The sequence below is a fragment of the Muntiacus reevesi genome, chromosome 6 (assembly GCF_963930625.1).
Source record: "Muntiacus reevesi chromosome 6, mMunRee1.1, whole genome shotgun sequence".
Taxonomy (NCBI): Eukaryota; Metazoa; Chordata; class Mammalia; order Artiodactyla; family Cervidae; genus Muntiacus; species Muntiacus reevesi.
Window position 1 is genome coordinate 105,849,896 of NC_089254.1, and position 21,055 is coordinate 105,870,950.

Sequence of the window (21,055 nt, forward strand, 5' to 3'; positions counted from 1 at the left end):
GCCTTCAAATTCGAGCTCCCCCAGCCCCCGCCCACCCTGAAAGCAGACAAATGAGTCCTTCTGACTCCTTCCCACCACATCTCAGCCCAGTAAAAACTAAGATAGCGCTCGGAGTACTCGTGGATTAGCAGAAAGGAAATTTCACTAAAATGACTTGCTACTAAATGGATGGGGATGTGGGAGAAATCCAGTTTTTAAATTTCTCACTCAAAAGATCTGTTTAGTCTCACAGATGAAATGACACGAGTATGATTTTTATTCCAGAAAAAAAAACAGCTTCTTATTCAAAGCAGATAATAGCTCAAGTCCACCTGTATACAATGAAACTAAAACGACAGTTATATGCTTTAATTCAAAAGACAAACCAGGGTATGGCAGGGGACCATCCACAACTTAATACAATGTCGTACAGCCTGTCAGGACTACAAATACAGAGATTAAAGAAACTAAAGTAAGATTATACATAGTTCAGAGTCTATTTTATGAATCAACCAAACCTCAATTGTTTTGGATTAGGCTTTCTGCCACATGAGACACAGAAGGGATCTGATGTATAGTCTTAGTACTGCATGAATGAACAGAAGACAGGTTCTGGCCCCATGTCCTCAGGGTCCATAGCAGCGGGCCCAGGAGCAGACCTACTCCGCCCCTGCCCTCGGGTTTAGACGCCAAGACACACCTCCACCTGCAGTGACTAGGCCACACCGCCCAGGAATCTCATTCTTTCAGGTCCAGCCCTCAGCCACTTGTGAGGGGCCTTTATTACCTAAGGTAACATTCCTGCCCCTCCTGACTCAGCTGAGGAATTTTTTTAAAAAAAGAAGAAAAAAGGTTCCCTAGGCATTTTCGGTGCCCCTGATGCCCTTCTTTAAAAGGTTTTTCATTCCTAAAGGATTTGCTGCATCAAGGCATTTGCCATCTACTCAGTTGCTGAGTTATGCTTCTACTTATCTAAAGAAAATTATAAATTATGTGTATTACTTATCCTTCTCACCTAATTGCGTTAACTTTGACTCCTAACTGAAGACTCGACTGAGGAAGGTGAAATCCAAACTCAACAACATTTAAGTACTACAAGTGCAATACTCTCAATGTCCTTCCCTAAAGAAAATTGCCAAGTTTGAAAAATCACCAATCTTTAATAGTGCTTTTATATTTAAAACACTTTTGAGGGCAGCTCAAAGTAATATAGGTAATATAGTAATATAGTCTCACTTACCTATTTATCTTTTTAAGTTAAAAACCACTGTTTTAATAAATTCAAAAGTAAATTAATGGTAAATAAGATTTTGTAGGTTAGGATTAGGAGAACTCAGACTTATAGATGTTAACTCTTGGTAAGAGATAAAAATTACCAAAGGGAAGTAGGTCGTATGCCTGAAGAGCTTCACAGAAAACACCCCCACGAGAAGCAGACCGGGAGCAAGGCGTCCGACAGGGAGGCAGGCACACGGAGCTGCTGCCTGCGCCCCCATTCGGGGGATTCATGAAAACGAGCAGACACCACTACATGTCACCGCCCGCCCCAGCTGGGCAGAAGGGTGCCCTGGTGAGTAACAGCGCCGGTTACGGGCGCAGGGCACAGACGTGGGCCGCATGCTCTCCATGTCCCACCCACAACTTAAACAGAGGCGCACGCACGGCCTGCAAAGCCAGTCTCCCTGGGCTGGACCCAGCTCTCCCAGAACCAGCTGTGTGAGAACCTGGCCAGGTTCCCACATCTCTTGGTGCCTCCCTGTCCTCACGCCATGAGGAGCATGCAGGTCACAGGGCAGTCCTGAGAAGCCCGCTCAGGTCAGGCACTGCCCACCGCCCATCATCAGAGTAGGCACGGCCTCAGGGAGGTCCTGCCACCATCACCCACAGGTGAGGGAGAGGAGGATACAACACCCAGAGAAAGTCACACGACAGATGGGTGTGAAAAGTCACATTCTCACATGGGAGGCTGTAGGCAAGTAAATAAGAACAGAACGGGATTCCAGGGATCTCAGGAAGGAATGCAGACCGCACAGTGAATCCAAGTGAATTGAAGCCTCAGGAGATAGGCCCATGGAAACAGGCGGGCTAAAGGAGCCCGCTAGAAAACTGTGGAAATCTGTGTTTCAACCGGACAGAAGAAGGCTGAGGACGAAAAGAACTGGGCAGAAGCACTGTCCTCTAGTTCAATTTCCTCATGGGGAACCAGGGCCAAATAAGGAAGAGGCGGTGATGGACCAGAATCGGGGACAGCCGCGCGAACTCCGAGAGACGCAGAGCATCCCCGGGTGAGCTGGCAGGCGGGGCCTTTCCCAGGCCACAGAGCCCAGGAGCAGGACCCCGCGTCTTCTTCCCCTGGATCCCATTCTCTGGCATAAGGAGACGGCCGTTCGAGGGCTGGGACCAGGAAACCAGGAGGAAAGCCTGCAGCAGAAAGGAAGGGAGTACTCTGAGGAGGAAAGGCAGGAACCAGACTGAAGGACTCCCAGGGGCCAGAGCTGCGGGGGTTTTAGCTGCAAAGGAAACCACAACAGTATTACAACCAAACTAACAAGTATCCATGAGTCTATGAGCAAAGGAAGTGAAAGCTAAATAAGCAAATGGGGGTGGAGGGGCAAGTCTTCCTTACAGGGAATTCCAAAATTGGGGTGGGCAGGGTCCCAGTGCAGAAACCAGCGACACCCCCGTCCGGGTTATTAGCTCACCCTCTGCCTGCACCCCATGACACCTGCCACATACAGAAGATACTCATCTTCCCCCTAACCTCACAGCCTGTCACTTCAGTTGCCGCTTAAAAATGTATCAACCCAAACTGAAGAATATTTCCACCAAACACCTGACCAATAAGTTAGGATATGATAACAGGGAAAGACTAAGAAACTGTTACTGATCGGAAGAGACTAAGGAGACAGCTGAATGCAACCTGGCGTCCTGCGGCAGAACAAGAACTACGCAGGACACCTGGTGATGTCCAAATAGTCTCCAGGTTAGTTAACAGCAATGTAATAACGGCTTCTTAATTATTGACAAATAAACCATGATTACAGAAATCTAAAATTAGTCCAAAATAAAGTTTCTTTTTTAAAGAAGAAAATTAACTTATACAACAACCTAAAGGTTTTCATTCTAAAAGCACCTTTTTTAAATGATAAACTGAACAGAAATATATTAAAAATTAAAATGCTATGTAAAATGTTAAATAGGAAAAAACAAAAAATATACACAGATGGAATTTGAGAGGGAAATTCCCACATCTAATTCTACTATTTAAAAACTCAGACATTACTTGAGTAATATAAGGGAGGGGGGCAATCTCCATATGAGCTTATAAGATGGTGTCTACTTAACAAGATAATACAGGCTATAGGCTATATTAATAAAAATACAGACTCTGAACCAAGGAAAGTAATTGTTCCACTGACTATACACATACTGATCAAAGAAATCAAACAGTTCTATACAATTCAGGTGTCGTGTACAACTAGTCCTGTTCAAGATGAACAGAGAAGCATGTCTCTGACCCAGCTGGGAGATAGCAGTAAACACCTATCACAGAAAAGAGAATCTGAGTTTGGAGTTTTAACAAAGAAGTGTCAATACACATTCACCGAGTTATTCAATATTTACTGAACATCTAGCACATTCTAGGTACCCTTGTAGGAACGGAAGGCTCAGAAATAAATAACAGACAAAAATCAATGACCTTACAGAACTTAGTCTATTGGAATGGAAACAAATCAAAAACAAAGACAAATGTTTAGTATGTGAGACGGTGTTGAGGGCTGTGGAAAAAAACAACAACAACCAAACAGGAAAGTAAGGTGAGCCAGGTCCGCTAGGGCTAGCAAACAAAGAGCCCTGCTGAGGCGCTCAGCACCCGGTGCGGGGTACAGGCCCACGGGACACAGAGCGCTCACCAACCTGCATGCTGTTCCCACCAACCCACTCGTAAAATATGCAGTAATACTTCCCAGTAAAGACTCCAAAAATAACTGATTCCGTATCTATCCAAAGCAGCCTTCAGTAACTCCACAATGCTCCAGTGATCAACACAGCTTCACAGAATTTCCAAGTGGCATTCAAGCTGGCATTCAAGGATTGCTAGGTGTCACAGCTCAGGTGAACCACTAGGTCAATTATCCTGAACAAACAAAGACTAAAAGTTAACAGCATTTTATAACACATACATGCTCTTTGTTAGCATTATTAAGCCAAATTAAAGAAATAGATTGGCTATTCATGTTAACAAAACAGCGTCATTAAATATGCGTTGCTGACCTGACTGTCTATTTAATCTGTCAGTTTGCTTTGGTGATACCGTAAGATGTTTATATCTGTACATTTTTAGGGAGCATATAAATAAAGCTAAAGTCAAAGCTAAACCCAACAGTTGCATTCAACATTCAAGGTGGAAAAATATATTAGAAACTGGGTTACTGAAGTAATTCAGGAATACAGTGATAAGAACTTCTGACTGGGTTGCTAGTAGTGTGAATGGAGAAAATAGACAGCAAGAGACACTCTAACATTTAAACCCTGATGCACTCATGCGCGAAAAGACTGAGCAAAAGAGATTAGGACTCCCTAAGTTAGCCGCTGCGACCACCAAGAGTCCGAACGCAGACCCAGACCGAGACATTAATTACTCACGCAGCAATCACCAGCACGAAGCGCAGGCAGGACGTTCTAAGAAAACACGACACCGTTCATGAGCTAAAAGGGTCTTAGGACCCTTGAGTTTATACAAGGTGTATCTACTGATATTTTTCATATTAGAAATGTAAAACTGAGAAAGTTTTAAAACATATTAAAAAAAAAAACAATAGCAAGTCTGTCACATGATAATATAATAACATGTAATGTTATTACAAAATGTTAATGTAACATTTTATTTTTAAAAAACTATTTTCCTTTTTTTAAAAAATTAATGAGGGGTACTGTTTTACATTTTTGCCAATTCTTTAAATATCTGTCTTAACAGAAAACAGCTGGATTGCCATATCTGCTTCTGCGTTCAATCTGCTCCAACATGCTGTTTTGGTTGAAGAAAATCCCTTCCCAAACAAATACTGGGCTACAGCAGGGAAGGGCGTTTGCATGGCTTCTGAGCTCATGGGCAATCTCATGCTCAGACATTACTCCAGAACTGTTTTAAGAGAAGAGTGACCAGAGCAGCTTGAGATTCAACCTCAGAGCAGCTTTTCCTCAAGACAACCTCTATCCTTTGGTAAGCAGCCATTGTTGCTTAAAACATTAGTTGCAATGAGGGATTTAAAATTGTATCAATAAACGTTCCTACTCTGCTACATTAAAATTCATTGGTCTGTCTCCTTTGACTGCATCTTTAACCCATGTGTGACTTTATAATATCATTTCCTCAATTTGAAAAACACTGGTCCACTGAGTTATGCAGATTTTCCATAAGTTCACATATTTCAAAAAATCATTGTTAAATCCACTGATGGCATCAGAAAAGTCTTTAAGTATTTATTGGAAAAGCTGTCAACCTCACCATGATAGATACCAAGTTTTCTAAAAATTCTAATTTTTGCTCGAAAACTCAAACATTGCCACTGGCAACAAATAATGGTCAGTTGTTCTCCGTCAAGTGACAGGCTCACTTTGTTGAAAAACGTCTGCCCCATACCCAAGCTGGAATAATCACTGTCTGTAAACCCCTCTTTCAAGTGAAAATGGCTCCGCGTGAAAAAAGCAGCTGGTGCAGCCTGGAACTCCACCACGTAAGTGCGGCTCCCAGAGACCGTCGGCTCGGGCAGCGTCGAAGCCCTATGTGCACATTCCTATCCTGTGGCACAGAATATTAAGGTACGTGCACTCAGGATCAAGAGCATACAAAATTAGTAACTGTTTTCACTTCATTTCACATTCTCAAAAAAACTTTTTTTTTTAAACTCCAAGTGCTACAGTGCCAACAGTCCTTATCTACCACTGCTTTTCCGCCACTGGAGCAGATGTCAACATGTAACATCTTAAATTACTACCAAAATTGTTTTTTAAAAGTACCTATTTGGCTGGATCAAGGTCTTAGTTGCTGCATGTGGGATCTGGCTCCCTGATCCCCTGCCCTGGGAGGGCAGCCTCAGCCCCCGGACCACCAGGGAAGTCCCACTCCCTGCGGCCACAGAGCACACTTGCAGAACAAGCATATCCAGACCATGTGAATCAGAAATCCCAACAGTACCCCAGATTTTCATTTGCCTAGCAGAGAGCCTGGAGCTGCCATATATTCAAATTATATTTCCTAAAAGACAAGTTTGTAAGAATGAAAGCCTAGAAATCACCATTTTGTAATTTGAAAAAAGGCTAACAAAAAATCTCTGTGAGAGCTTCGCTGGTGACTCAGTGGTCAAGAATCCGCCTGTCCATACAGGGGACACAGGTTTGATCCCTAGTCCAGGAAGGTCACACATGCCACGCACGGGGCAACTAAGTCTGCGGGCCACAACTACTGAGCCCACACGCCCTGGAGCCTGTGCTCCGAAATGAGAAGCCTCCACACCACAGCGAGCGTAGCCCCTGCCTGCCACAACTAACGAAGACCCAGCACTGCCAAAAATAAATAAAAAATTTTTAAATCTATGTTAAAAATATTTAATGAGGGATACTTCGTTGTTAACTGTCAACTACAGAATACAAAAGAAAGGCTGCCATACATCTGTGCCAAATTAAGGGACTAACATTAACAAAATTTGTCTTAAACAAATTGCTTGCTTTCATCCATCTGTCCTACCCTTCACCCTCGCAGGAAGGTATCATCCCTTGTCACCGTTTCTCTTCTAACCCCCTGCTTCGCTTCCCCCGAACAACCCTACCCTTCTGACCAACTCCCCACATACTCACTAGCACTTTGCCCTACCCACGTAAGAGAAAGATAAAAGTAAATATCTTGTCCCTTTTCACTTTCTAGCATGCCTCCGTTTTTATTTAAAAGGGAGAAAAAAGTAACAAAAATACACAAGTTCACTACTGCTGCATCCAAACAGTCCGCCCAAAAGACTTGTGAAAATTTACAAAAAAGAAATTTCTGAAACTTCATTTTGAAGGACTTGGGAAAGCCAGGAATAGAGGTACTATCCACCAATCAAAATCCATTTATAAAACATTCTGAAAGTGCCAAACACTGTAAGAGACACAAGTTTGCAAGATACAACAGGCACCTTAGTGCCTAAACTTCAGCAGATCATAGTCACATAATCATTAGTACATACAACTACAGGTGAAAAAGTATTATGAACAGCATTTGTATCAAATGTTTTTAGGAACCAAATGTGCCATGACTAGTGATAAGGGAAACTAAAAATTCAGATCACATTTGTAGCCCTGGTTGGAGCCCAGCTAAAAAGGCACAGGAAAACTACAGTAATGTAGCAATCTTAGGTGAATGATAGAAAACATTAACTGAACTGCTTCAGCAAAAGTAAGTAGACTCTGCAGTAATTTATTTTCTACAAAAGTCAGATCATCTTCCTTTCAGCAGAAGAGTAAACCGGGGTCTACAGACCACCATTTCTATGCTATTTGAAAATCCTATCCATTCACAGACATGTCTTAGAAAAGAAATGGCATATAAACTTACACCAGGTGGAAAACCGAACTATCATAAAGGTCTTAACAGTTGGCTTGGACAACAGGTAATACAGATTGATTAGCTAAACTGACATCTAAAGGGTGATGTTATCTTTGAAAACTGTACAAAACCTGTTTTTAAGAGCTAAAATCCCTTCATTCTTTTAGGTACTATTCAGTTTACCGAGACACTGTTGGAGAGGAAACAGAACAAAAACTGATGCATCAGAAATTAAAACTGATACACAACTCACTGTAATTCAAGGATGGGATGTGGGACACGTATTTCTTCAAAACTCTTTTTAATACCTCCTTAGAGGAAGTCTATTCTAAATCATGTCTCAAATAAGCCAACATCCAGTACACATTTAACAACACACGTTGGGGAAAGTTTTCAGAGAAACCCACTTTAGGTAAGTTATCCCAGTGAGCATTAGGTGGGTGACAGGACTCTGCCACCCAGACTCTGCAAGGCCTTGACACTAGTCAGCCGCGCAGGGCGCCAGGGCATCCTCACAGCACGAGCCCATCCGTGCAAACCAGCAGCTGTGCTCAACAGACGGACAGTGATCTGTCCTCACGCTGGAGGAAAGATGGGCTGCTCTGGGGCCTGAAGACAAGGTATTTGCGCTACAATACCTTCCTAGAAACTCTCCACAGGCAATTCTGCCAACATACTACTGTCACCTGAGACACTGACTTTATGTCTTAATCCCCAAACAAAATTCCCTCTATATTCTTCTTTTTTTTTTTGGCTGCACCACTCAGCAGGTAGGGTCTTAGTTCCCTGACCAGGGATCGAACCTGTGCCCCCTGCAGTGGAAGCACAGAGCCTTAACCACTGGACCACCGGGAGAAAGTCCCCCCAGTTTCCTCCATATTTTGAAGACAGTATCATAAAATGGACTTGGCAGTTCAAACTACTAATCCCTAAGTATTTACAGACTCACTCAGAATTTCCAGGCGTTCTACAATCAAGTAACCTTTACCTGGAGATTTCAGCACTGGGGTTCGTGTCCACCACAAGGGGATAAAAATGTCTGTCAGTGCCATTTCTTTAGATCATGGACAAGACTCCTCAGAGACCCTTCAGAAACTCCTGGGGTTCATCTCCACCCTGAAATTCATTCTCTTGCTTAAAAATGTAGTAGTTTTGGGCCAACATGGAAGTAAAAGAGATAGGGGTCATGATGAGCTCTAAGTCTTTTCATGACTTTCCCATACTTAAAGTTTATGATAAATATAAATATACTGCTGAAGTACAAGGAAATGCCTAACCCTTCAAGTATTATTTATAACCAATGATATTTCCAGCATTTGTTACCAAAGTAAATTGTCTATTTAATTATTTTATCACTATAACATCATGTGTTGTGCTGAGTCACAAAGTCGGATCCAGCTCTTTCCACCCCATAAACTGTAACCCACCAGGCTCCTCTGTCCATGGGGATTCTCCAGGCAAGAATACTCGAGTGGGTTGCCATGCCCTCCTCCCTCCAGGGGAATCTTCCTGACCCAGGAATTGAACCTGGGGGTCTCCTGCACTGTAGGCAGATTCTTCATCCTCTGAGCTATCAGGGAACCAGCTTATGATTAGCATTAGATGTTTTAGGAATAGGAGAAGTACACAGAACTCAAATGCCAGCTAGAAAGCATCACAATCACCTGTGAAGGTAATATGAACTCACGTCCAGTATTTCTCAGTCTCCAGAGAAACAGACATAAGTGCCTACAGTAGCAAAGCACCTAGCATGTCAGTATTTGAGCTAAGAAGCCTAGAAGCAGCAAAACCCTATTCTCTAAGGGACCTCTGTCCTTGTTGTATGAATTCAGGCAAGTTACTTACCTCCACCAAGTTCCTATTTCTTTATCTATGAAAAAGGCAAGTGGCAGGTCCTAAAAACCACAAGCTGCTTAGTTTGTTTGCTCATCTCAGTCACTAAGCAGTGGAGATCCACGAAAGCTACTTGCCAAGGAAACACAACTACTTTTAGATGATCATCATACGGTAAAAGATGATTAAATTCATCCGAATAGAATCTTTTATAATAGTCAAAGAACAGGTAACTATCTTCTCATTCAGCAAATGCTATATATATTTTAGAATAATTATAATGTATGACTTTCAATAAATTTCAAAAGTAAAATGATTGGTTTATAATTGCATGGATATCAGGCACAGAGCAGGCTCGAAGCAAACAGTAGCTAGTAGCATGACTTGGAAGCACACAGCAGCTCCTCACGCGCCTGTGGACAGCGTATAGTGAAACTTCACTACAGGCACCAGCATCAAAAACATACAAGAGCTGCTTTAAGGATGATGGAGATTCTTTCAATAAAGAAAATCAACTAGTTTTTGTCATTTTTTGTGTTTGACTTACAAAGCACTTAGGTCTTTAGTATCAAAAGCCAAGGTACTAAAACAGATAAAACAGTCATGATGTCTTTTTGACACTTTTTTAAAGCTTACTAGAAACATCTTGATATGCTATGTATGAATTTAGTGTGCATAAATGCAACAGAGGGATAAAGACCATTCTGAGGTACATCTGCAGAATCATTATTTTATAATTCTCACTTATTTCCATGTTTCTCAAGCTAACTTTAATCGAGAGTATATATTTATAAATTAAAGTTGCATAATAGTACCTGACACCAGGTAGTAAAGTTCACTGGGTGATATATACAGTGAAGGAGAACAAAACTCACTTTTGAGACAGACTTCTGAAGCCTCTGCTTTAAAGGGTAGAGTGCTATTTAAATAATTATTTACTGAGTTGCTGCTAAAGAAGAGAGGCCGAAGTTTTCAATTTTATTGATCCTAAATCAATTTCACAAAAAGTTATTTCTACCTGCTATGTACAAGACTTTTTTCTAACCTCTCCCATGTAGATGAGGAGACCAGAGCTTCACGTGAAGGGGAGAGGGAAAGACAGAAAGACTCAACAGCAGCTTGAGATGCTACAACGGTGCGGAAGGGATTCCAGAAAGAGGACAGAGCAGACTCCACGTGAGGCTTCCTGGAGACGAGGAAGACCAGCTGAGCTCAACAGGGAAGAAGTACAAGAAAACTCTTGAGAAAACAGCTAGTTTACTGTGTGACTGGTTGAGAGAGCTTAGGCTGTTTCCGATATAGTCTGGAACACTAGCTTCGGGAGTTTCTCACGGAATCGACAGCCACGGAAAACAACCCACCTGCAGTGGTGAACAACACCCAGCAGAAGCCCTGGCACTTTTTTTCTTTATTAAAGAAGAGACCATCTCAGGATGGTCTTTATCCCTCTGTTGCATTTATGCACACTAAATTCATACATAGCATTTCAAGATGTTTCTAGTAAGCTTTTAAAAAGTGTGAAAAAGACATTATTTTGTATAGTGAAGAAAAACTAAAAATTACTGTGGGAGTAAATCAGGTTTTGAGCAAAAGAACTGATATTTTGCAGAAATAAAGCAGTGAACAAATCAAGTATATATAATCTGAAAAACTATTTGATTATATAACAACAAAAAACTACTTCACTATCAAAACAGGTAGACCAAGCTTGACAATTTTATTATCACTTCTACATAACCAGATACTAAGATCAAAGTCACTTTTAATATCCCCATTTATCCTCTGAAGAAAAAAATAAAAGCAAATTGTTAACTCACTAAAAAATGGAAAAGGTCCAAACTACTCCAAATGAAAATTTAAAGAATTACTAAATATTATCACTTTCAAATTTTAAAATTCTCCATGCCACATAACTCACACACCTAACACCATCAAGATAAATATCCTTTTCATGTTCATGTTTCTACAACATGACATTTTGTTATACCAAGAACTAAATGACTTGTGAATTAAGAACAAATTTGTTTTCACACAATTTTACTGAATTTAAACATTATGCTTCTAGTGTTATTACTTAACTTGATCTATAGATTGTCAAAAATACACAAAATCAAATAGGAAAATTTGGAGAAAACGTTTGGAGAAAAAAATTGGAGAAAGCTAAGGAGAAAACGTTTCCAATACATACATTTGACAGAGACAGTGTACCCCGAATACAGAGACACCAATTTTTAAAATGGGCAAAAGGTTTAACCAAAAAGTACACACAAATGGCCGATAAGCATGTAAAAAGATATCCAGCACTGTGAACACTTGGGAAATGTACATCAAAACCACAAAAGGACACTCAGCACTCATTAGATGCCAGTGACTTAAACAACAGACATCAGTGAAGACGGAGCGGAACCGCAGGTCCCAGGCAGACACCACCACCCCCACTCCACGCAGGATGGCACAATCGCTTGTGGAGATGGCCTGGCAGTTTCTCATGTAGTTAAATCAGTATTTACCAAGTGACCCCACAGTCCAACTACAAGTCTACCCAAGAGAAAGGAAAAGATCCATCCACAAAAAGATTGCCCAAATGGTCACAGAGGATTTACTATAACAAGAGCCAAAAGGGACCAGCCCATTCAGCAAGCAATGAAGTGAAAAAAAAGCATGGGATGTTCACACATGGACTACTACTGAGAAATAATGACTCCTGAAACAAGCAACACAGATAAACCTCGAGAACATGTTGGATCAAAGAAGCCAGTCACAGAAGACTATACCCTGCATAATTCCATTCACATGAAATTCCGAAACAGGAGAAATCTGATCAGCAGCTGAGAGAATGATGGGAAAGGAGCATGAAGAGCTCTGCAACGGCAGCAAGGTTACATCATGGTTGAGGTGACAGTCACACAGATGCTTACAGCTGGCAAAACTCTTCCAACTGTACCCTTCACATGGATGGATCTTAAGGTAAATAAGCTACACTTCAGTAAAGCTGATTCTGTACCCCCCAAAAACAGACACCTCTCTAGAAAGCAACTGGGCAACACCTATTAAAACCTGAAATGTGCATAATCTTGACGTGCAGAGGTTCAAAGCTCCATAAGGATGCCCCCCGCCCCCCCCATCAGAGGGAGAGCACAGAACCCACAGAGACAGCTGGTTCACTGCCTGACAACACAGAAGCCGGCACAAGGCGCATTCCACCTAACAGCCTGGGAGCTTGGAGCACAGGGCGGTACACTTCTACAAAGAGCCGGGTGGTTAAGCACTCGAGGCTTGGCAGGCCACAGCCAGTCGCCCTGCATATTCTTTGGGGGGTTTTGTTGTTGTTTTACAACTCTTTTAAGAAATGCTAAAATCATTGGTAGCTCAAGGGGCATTACGAAAACAAAAAACAAGCGGGCGCTGCGCGCACACACTCACACTCACACACACACACACACACACCCTCCAGGCTGAGAAATCAGGGCTTTGAAGCCCAAAGGCCTAAATTCAAATCGGTAAACTACCACTGACTAGTAACATAATCCCGCCATCTCTTGTCATTACAGTGTCCGTGTAAAATAAACGAAAGCACTTAAAACCGTGTCAACCACAGAGCAAGCTTTAAAGAACTACCAGCTTTTTAAAATGAAACAGACCTCTGTACTGACCTAAAATAATTATTTTATATCAAAAGAACTTAATTCTGCTTTTGTAAAATACCTAAATACACGTATAAATATTGGGTTGACCAAAAAGCCCATTCTGGCTCTAGCAATGCGCTTAGTTGTTCTTCACTTCATTCGAAACAATTCTGCTAGATTGTATTGTGACAGCTCTCATATCAGTGCATTTAAAAAAACTTATCAACACTGGTCAATTTTTTAATAAAAGACTTTTTTGTGTGGACCATTTTTTAAAGTCTTTACTGAATTTGTTACAACATTGCTTCTGTTTTATGATTTGGTTTTTTTGGCCCAGAGGCATGTAGGATCTTAGCTCCCCAACCAGGGATTGAACCTGCATCCTCTGCACTGGAAGGAAAAAGTCTCAACCACTGAAGAGCCAGGAAAGTCTCAAAATTGGTGAATTTTTATGTAGCCATTTTAAAACTGAAGATAGAAGACAAAATGAATATTTTCGGCAAACTATGCTTTATTACGTTAAGGCAAAAACCCAACTGAAACACAAAAATAGATTTGTGCAGTGTATGGAGAAGGTGCTGTGACTGAACGTATCAAAGTTTCCTGCTAGAGATTTCTCACTGGACGATGCTCTAATGTCTTAGATCAACGTTATACCACTCGAGAGATGGTCAATAGTCTCAAAATACCCAAATCAAGCACTGAAAATCATCTGCATCAGCTTGGTTATGTTAATCACTTTGATGTTTGGGTTCCACTTAAGGGTGGGGGGGGGGATGGGACCCATTACCATATTTCCATATGCAACTCTCTATTGAAACATAATGAAAACGTTCCATTTTTAAAACAAATTGACGGGGGATGAAAAGTAGATACTGTACAATAATGTGGAACAGAAGAGATCATGGGGCAAGCAAAATGAACCACCACCAACCACACCAAAGGCTGATCTTCATCCAAAAAGGGTGAAATTGTACATATGGTGGGATCAGAAGGAGTCCTCTATGATGAGCTTCTTTCAGAAAACCAACTGATTAATCCCAACAAGTACTGCTCCCAGGTGGCTCAGTGGTAATCACCTGCCAATGCAGGAGATGCAGGAGAATCAACTTCAATTCCTGGGTCGGGAAGATCCCTTGGAGGAGGAAATGGCCACCCACTCCAGTATTCCTGCCTGAAAAATTCCATGGACGGAGGAGCCTCATGGGCTGCAGTCCACAGGGTCGCAAGGAGTCTAGCACCACTTAAGCATAAGTATGCGCGCACCCACTGCTCCCAATCAGAACAACTGCAAGCAGCGTTCCACAGAAAGCATCTGGAATTAGTCAACAGCAAACCATAACCTCCCGTCAGGATAACCCAAGACCGCACGTTTCTTTGATGACCAGGCAAAGACTGTTACAGCTTGGGTGGGAAGTTCTGATTCTTCCACCATATTCATCAGACATTGCACCTTTGGATTTCCATTTATTTCCATCTTCACAAAATTCTCTTAAGGGAAAAAACTGCAATTCCCTGGAAGACAATAAAAGGCACCTGGAACAGTTCTTTATTCAAAAAGATAAAAAAGATTAGGGGAAAGAGAACTATGAAGCTGCCTGAAAATAGCAAAACGCAGTAGAACAAAATGGTGAATACATTGTTCAAAAAAGTCTGTGGTGAAAATGAGTCTTTATTTTCACTTTTTTAAACTGAAGGAACTTTTTGGCCAAACCAATATATTTGCATGAATACACTGGAAAGTTTGGGACAAGTACACGGCAAACTGTTAAGGGAGACAGAATGGGGCTACAGGAATCAAGAAATTTTCACTTTATAAACATCTAAATTATTTCAGTATTTTAAATTGAATACATATTGTCTGTTTTTTTAAACAGCAGACAGTACTGTTTAGAAGTAAACAGATAAATCATTTGTGGCACCATTTTCTTTATATACAGATATTTAAGTTTGGGAAGTGTTTAGTTCCATGAATGAGAAAGTACATCTAGTCTTTAAAAAACAATACTGGAAAAAAAAAAAAAAAAAAAAACAATACTGGCACAGTTACTAAGAATCACTTATTAAACAATTTGTGCCAGGTGTGGTTCTAAAGGCTTCACATGTATTAATTTATTTAATCCTCTCCACAACCTTATGGAATGAATGCTTATCATTAAGACACCAATTTACAGACAGGGAACTTAGACTTCAAAGACAATGTGACTCCAAAGACCACACTCAAAGCTCCCGTGCCCTTCCCCTAGAGTGCACACTATTACAATTCTGGCTGAAAAAAAAAAAAAATCCACAAAGACATCTCTTAGTCTGGGGCATAGATCCCATAAAACTACAATTCAGTTCAGTTCAATCTGAACTACAATTTATCTACTTTTAAATAAAATTTTCTGATTGATTCAAATAAACTCATTCTTCTTGGAACCCATGCCTCTTCAATCATCCAGAAGACAAGTAGATAACATGGAGCTGATAATAGGAGCCAAACAGAATCTAAGTTTGGATCCTGCCTGCAAATTCCTAGCTGATAATCCTGGGCAAATTCTTAACCCTCTACACCAAAGCTTACTTATCTGTAAATATTTGCAGAGTGTGCTCTTGTTGTTAAAGTCCTTTTAATTGTAAAATATACACAAAATTTACCATGTCAACCATTTTTAAACACATAATTCAGTGGCATTAAACACAATCAAAACATTGACCTTCCATGTCCAGAGCTTTTTTCACCTTCCAAATAGAAGCTCTGTCCCCATTAAACACTAACTTCCCATTCCCCTCTCCCCTCAGCCCCTGGTAACCTCTTGTTCCACCTTCTGTCTCTGTGAATTTGCCTGTTCTAGCTCCCTCCTATAAATGCAATCATAAAATTGTTTCCTTCTGTGTCTGGCTTCTTCTCCTTAACATAACATTTTCAAGTTTCACCTGTGTTATAGTATGTGTCAATATGTCATTCCTTCAATAGTTGAACATTCCATTGTATGTATACGACATGTTTTGGTTTATCCAAACCTCTGATGATGGGTACAAGGTGGTTTCCACAAGAATCAAAAACAAAGCATCTGATGTGAATGTTACCACAAATAAAAAACAAACCAAGCAAACGAATGAAGCATCTGGCAAACAGTAGGCTCTTTAATATTAATGTCTTTTTTTTTCACTTCATTTTGTCATATTTTTGCATCACATAGCAGGGCAATGGCAAGACAAAAACAGTACAACCATCTTACATATTTATCAGCTATGCCTTTTGAGATATTATTGGATTTACAACTACATTTATCATCTTAAAAGAATGATGAAGAGCATGCCAATAAATAATCTGTAATTACACTAACACTACTTTCTTCAGGTTTAGCTTCAAAACCTAGCTCAAGTTATTCCAACCAAGAATTCATTAATGGTAACTAAACCCCTTTTGATTAAAAGATGTATTCGTCCCCTAAATTCTGTATGACTCGATCAATTTCAACATAAATTAAGCAGACACTATATGCCAGGTATATCCAGATGATCCATCAAGCTTCTCTCTGGCTGCCTGAAATATCAAATACGAAAACCAACAGTTACATCTAAAGTATATCCAATTTTCAGTATCTTAGAGTGTTAATAACTAGGAGAAACCGTGGAACTTGTACACCTTGATAACTATTTTTCGTTGTAACCACTGCCAGTCAGGGAGAAAAATACCTTCCAAAGTTCTTCACAACATGAATATATCCTGTTTGCTTTGCAAGTTGCTTTATCAAAACATTTCCCTACATTTTCAGGATTTCCTTTATTCATTCAACTATTAATCTCTGCTCTCTAGCAACTCAGGTGCGCAGAGAAAACTAAGAGAGAGCCCTGCCTGAAGGCACTTCAGAATGAAGGGGGGGACACACCAGCGAGTGCCTGGAACTGGATACAGGCTACAGCAAAGGTACCAACCAAGCCCTGCAGAGACACGGACGGCCTCCAGCAGGTGAAGCTTTCTCCGAACCTAACAAGCTGTTCCTCTCCTGCTCTCCCCAAACTGCACATTTCACCTGCCCACGTAGAATTTCTTCATCATTCACAGAAAATGTTTTCTTCATCTGTACAGACATAAAGACTGCAAGGCAGATCCATAAATCACTTCCAACTGACCCCAAAATGCATTAGATCGTCAGAGGACTTTTCCTTGCTGTTAGTGTTTTAAAAGCAGATCAACTTTCTTAATCACTTCTTTAGGCCAAGTGAGAAACTAATTCAGACTCCTGGGGCATGCCAGCTCAAAGGATGGGGGATATCCTGGAAAACCCCATGTGACCTGGGGAAATCTGCCTACACATTTTTAGCGGTCAACACAAAGATAACCACTTTTACGTATGCATGCAAGGCAAAGCTGGTATAAACGGATTTGAGCTTTTTTCTTTGCCTGACTACACTAAATCAACAAGTATGGTTTTTTATCACTGCCACTTAAACTAAATACATTCTCAATTCAAACACAAAGAATTTAAAACCAATTCCCCCAAAAAACTTTTCAAACAAAATCTTGTGGCAAGTACAAAGATAGTAGTTATCAAATATAATGTACACAAGATGGGAAAAACTGGAATTCTGTATCCTAAAAGATTCAAATTTCTGCCAAATTCTGAAATAACCAGCATAACTAGCTCATCTCATAACAATGGGCAAGATTATCAACAGGACTTTTGAACATATAATTACCAACAACTAATATAAATGTAGACAATACTTAGGAACAGAACCTGGAATGTCAGTTCAGTGATGTCAAACACTGCAAAATGTGCAATAAAGACTTTTAGATTGCATTTCTTTGTCTCCATTTTTTTGAAACCGTAAGATAGAAGGCTGCACATTAAATCAACAGATAAAACAATGCAAATAAGAAGAGTGCCTAAGTGTTTCTAAATTTCGTTCCTTTGAATACGTTCACTTTTCACAAAAATTACTATTTAAGATGCCATTTTCCTAAGCGTTTCCAGGACTTTAAACTACATTCTCTAACACATCTCCAAAAAGAGAATAGGATTCTTTATATCTAAGACTAGAACCCCATCTATTCCTAACTTTAGGGAATAAAAAAAGGAAATTAAAATGTATCTTGAATACTTTCGTTTTCTTGCAAATAAAATGATCAATAGTTAGGTTTACACACTTGCTCTACATTTTATCTCCAAACATAAAATAGTTGCTAATGGTCATGAATGAAGAGTAATAGAAAATAAACTCCACAACCACCACCCCCCCAGCTCCCTGGTGATCTAAAGGTTAGTACCCCACCCAATCGATCTCAAACCCCCCTAGAAGCATAGACTACATTCACCTATGTTAGCATTAGTGTTTTTTAAAAGCTTTTTTAAACTGTTGTTTTAAATGTTGTTTTATGTGACATTGAAACGCCACAAAATTAAGCTGACAACGACTTTTAAAACCCAGCAAGCAAACCCTGCAGCATTTAAAACATTTTTAAATACCAAAGACATCTTTATTTCCAAATTAATTAAAATTTTACAGATCCTGTGCGACAAACAAAGGAAGTTTCGCTTAACTGCGGAGAGCATACGTTCGATTTCTTAGGCAACAAACACTTCTGCAGCCAGTCTTTTCTGACTCAACAAAGCTATTGTTCACGGAAAACAAGTCCAATTAATGAGAAACTGCTAACCACACCATCCGAACACACGTCTAGCATAAGCGTTTTCTTTGGACCAACTCTTTCTACCATCTCTTCCCCGTTCATCCCCTAGGGATTTGGGGAACAATCGCTCCTCACTAAATGACAGCTGATTTCGTTAGCACCTGTCGCCAGTATCAATTGTATCAACTAGTTGGTCAAAACAGCCTGGACAGTTTTTTTGGTATGATGATGATTTCTTCAGAAAGTGGGGATTCACCAGGCGTGAGTTCATCAAGTTTTCCAAAATACCGCGCTTCTCGATCCCTCCCGTTCTTCACAAAGTGACCCTGCGGCACCGACTTTGGGGGGGGCGGAGATGGGGGTGGGGGACCCACAAGGACGCGGGAACTCGACAGAAAGCTCTCCGTAACGAACAAAACCGGGGAGGGAGGGGGAGGGGGGAGAACAGCGCAACCCTTGCCTCAAACTTAACCGAGAGCCCCGCCGAGAAGACGGAGGCGGCCGGGGACCGCCTGGTCCGAGCTGGCCTCGGGGACGCGGGGCTCCGGGGCGGCTTTCCGCGGAAATGTCAGCAAGCGCGGCCGCCCGAGTCCGGTCTCCGCGCGCCGTCCCGGCCCCCGCGGCCCCGGGCCGAGCCTGCGCGCTCGCGGGGAGGGGGCGTGGGGCCGAGCCCGCCCGCCCGCTCCCCACGCCCCCTCTCCCGCCCGCTGTCAGGCCCGGGTGTCACTGCCCCTGACTCGCGCCGAGCTCCCCCGAGACACAGTCCGTCCTTTGTCTGTGAGTGCGCACTCGGCGCCGAGGTCCCATCAACTTGTGTGCGTCCCGTCCCACCCGGGCGCTCCCGCCGCCGCGCCGCTCCACACAAAGGAGACCGGGGCTCGGGCGGCCGGGCCGCCCCAGGCACCGGAGCGCCCCCAGCCCGGCCCCGGCGCCTCGGGAGGGGCTGGCGCGCGAGGGGACCACCCCCCACCCTCCGCTCGGCGCCCGCCCGGGCTCCCGCCTCAGGTTTCTCTGGCTCCCACAGCCCGCCCGCGGGGGTCGCGCGGGTCGGCCCGGACCCACAGCCCCTTCCGAAGGGGGTGAGGGGCGGTCTCTTCTCACCCCCCACGAGCCCCAGAGGCACCCCGGGAAAGCCCGTCGGGGGTGGGGGGAATTACCCGGACCGGCTGAGCGGCAGCGGGGATGTCCCGCCGCCGCCGCCCCACGCCGAGCTCCGGAGCCCGGCCGACCGGCCGGCCCGCCAGCGGCGCGTTACCTGCGCCCCGCGCCCCAGCCCGCGCCGCTCCCGCGCGCCGCTCCCGCGCGCCGCCGCCGCAGTCGCCGCCGCCGCCGCCGGGGCTCCACCGCCTTCTGCGTCCCAGTGGGTGTCGGACGCTCCCGGACCGAGCGCCAAACCGGGCAGCCCAATCGCCATCGCTTTTATTTGGCCCCCCCTGTCCAACCAAGCGCCGCCCCGATTGGCGGGACGCGAGGCGGGCTCCCGTCCAATCACAGGGCCCGCCGGGCTCGGAGGCGCCGAGCCAGCCCCACGCAGAGGCGCCCGCGGGACTCGGCCGGGCCGGGCCGGCGGCGCGTGCGCGCGGGCGGGCAGGCGCTGAGGGACGCTGCCGCCCGAGTGGAAGCGCCGCGCCGGCTCTTTGTTCTTTTCGCCGAACGCTCGGCGCCTCTCAGGAAGGCTGCGGGTCCGGCGCTCGGGGAAGAAGGGCCTCCAGAGCCCGATTCCCCGAACCGCGGGCGGGAAGGCGGGCTGGGCGGGGTGGCGGGAACCGGCCGGAGGGCGGGACGACGCGCTCGCAGCGCTTGGCGGGAACCGCCGCCTCGGTGTTCCCGGGCCGGAGGGGCGGGGCGGGGCCGAAAGCCAAGTTTGAACCAGTTCAAAACTCGGGGGTGGTAACGGTTTCAACCGCCGCGCTCTTTTTCCCCGCGCGCGCAGCGGAGGCCCCGGCCGGCTGGCCGACCGGCGGGCGGGAGACGCCGGACGTGAGGGCCCGCGGCGCCCCGTCTGCCGGTCAGACGCCCTCTACGGCCCCAGCTCCAGCCGGGCTGGTCTCGGGCGAGGAGCAGCGAGCCTCCCGCCCTCCGGCAGGACCGGCGCGCCGTCCCCCGAGCAGAGCGGAGCGCCCTGCCCGCTACTTCTGTCAGCTGCCGCCCCTCGGCCGCTTGGCCCGACTCGGGTCCCACGTCCCGCTGGACTTTAGCTAGTGGATCCCGCAGTGCCCATCGCCTTAGAAACCCTGGGAAAGAGAGAAGTCACGATTATTTCAAATTCCTCATTCAGAGCGCCTTGTTCAGACCCTTTCCAGTGTTTGCAGTGCCAAGCACGTGTCAGCGTTGAAAATCATTTATCAAGGATGCGTGCCGTTCACGTCCCTCGCGCTAACTTCTCTACAAAGTATTAGGATTCCAGCA

At 43.8% G+C, this 21,055-nt stretch overlaps 1 protein-coding gene across 4 annotated transcripts in view; it reads right to left on the bottom strand.

The window, feature by feature from the left end:
- Positions 1-20,047, bottom strand: part of EZH2 (enhancer of zeste 2 polycomb repressive complex 2 subunit) — a 56,224-nt gene extending 36,177 nt beyond the window's left edge. For all 4 annotated transcript variants that reach the window (XM_065939469.1, XM_065939467.1, XM_065939468.1 and 1 more), the window contains exon 1: positions 19,902-20,047. The gene's annotated coding sequence lies outside the window, so the exon portion shown is untranslated. The remainder of the gene's footprint in view (positions 1-19,901) is intronic.
- Between the last annotated feature and the right edge of the window lie 1,008 nt (positions 20,048-21,055).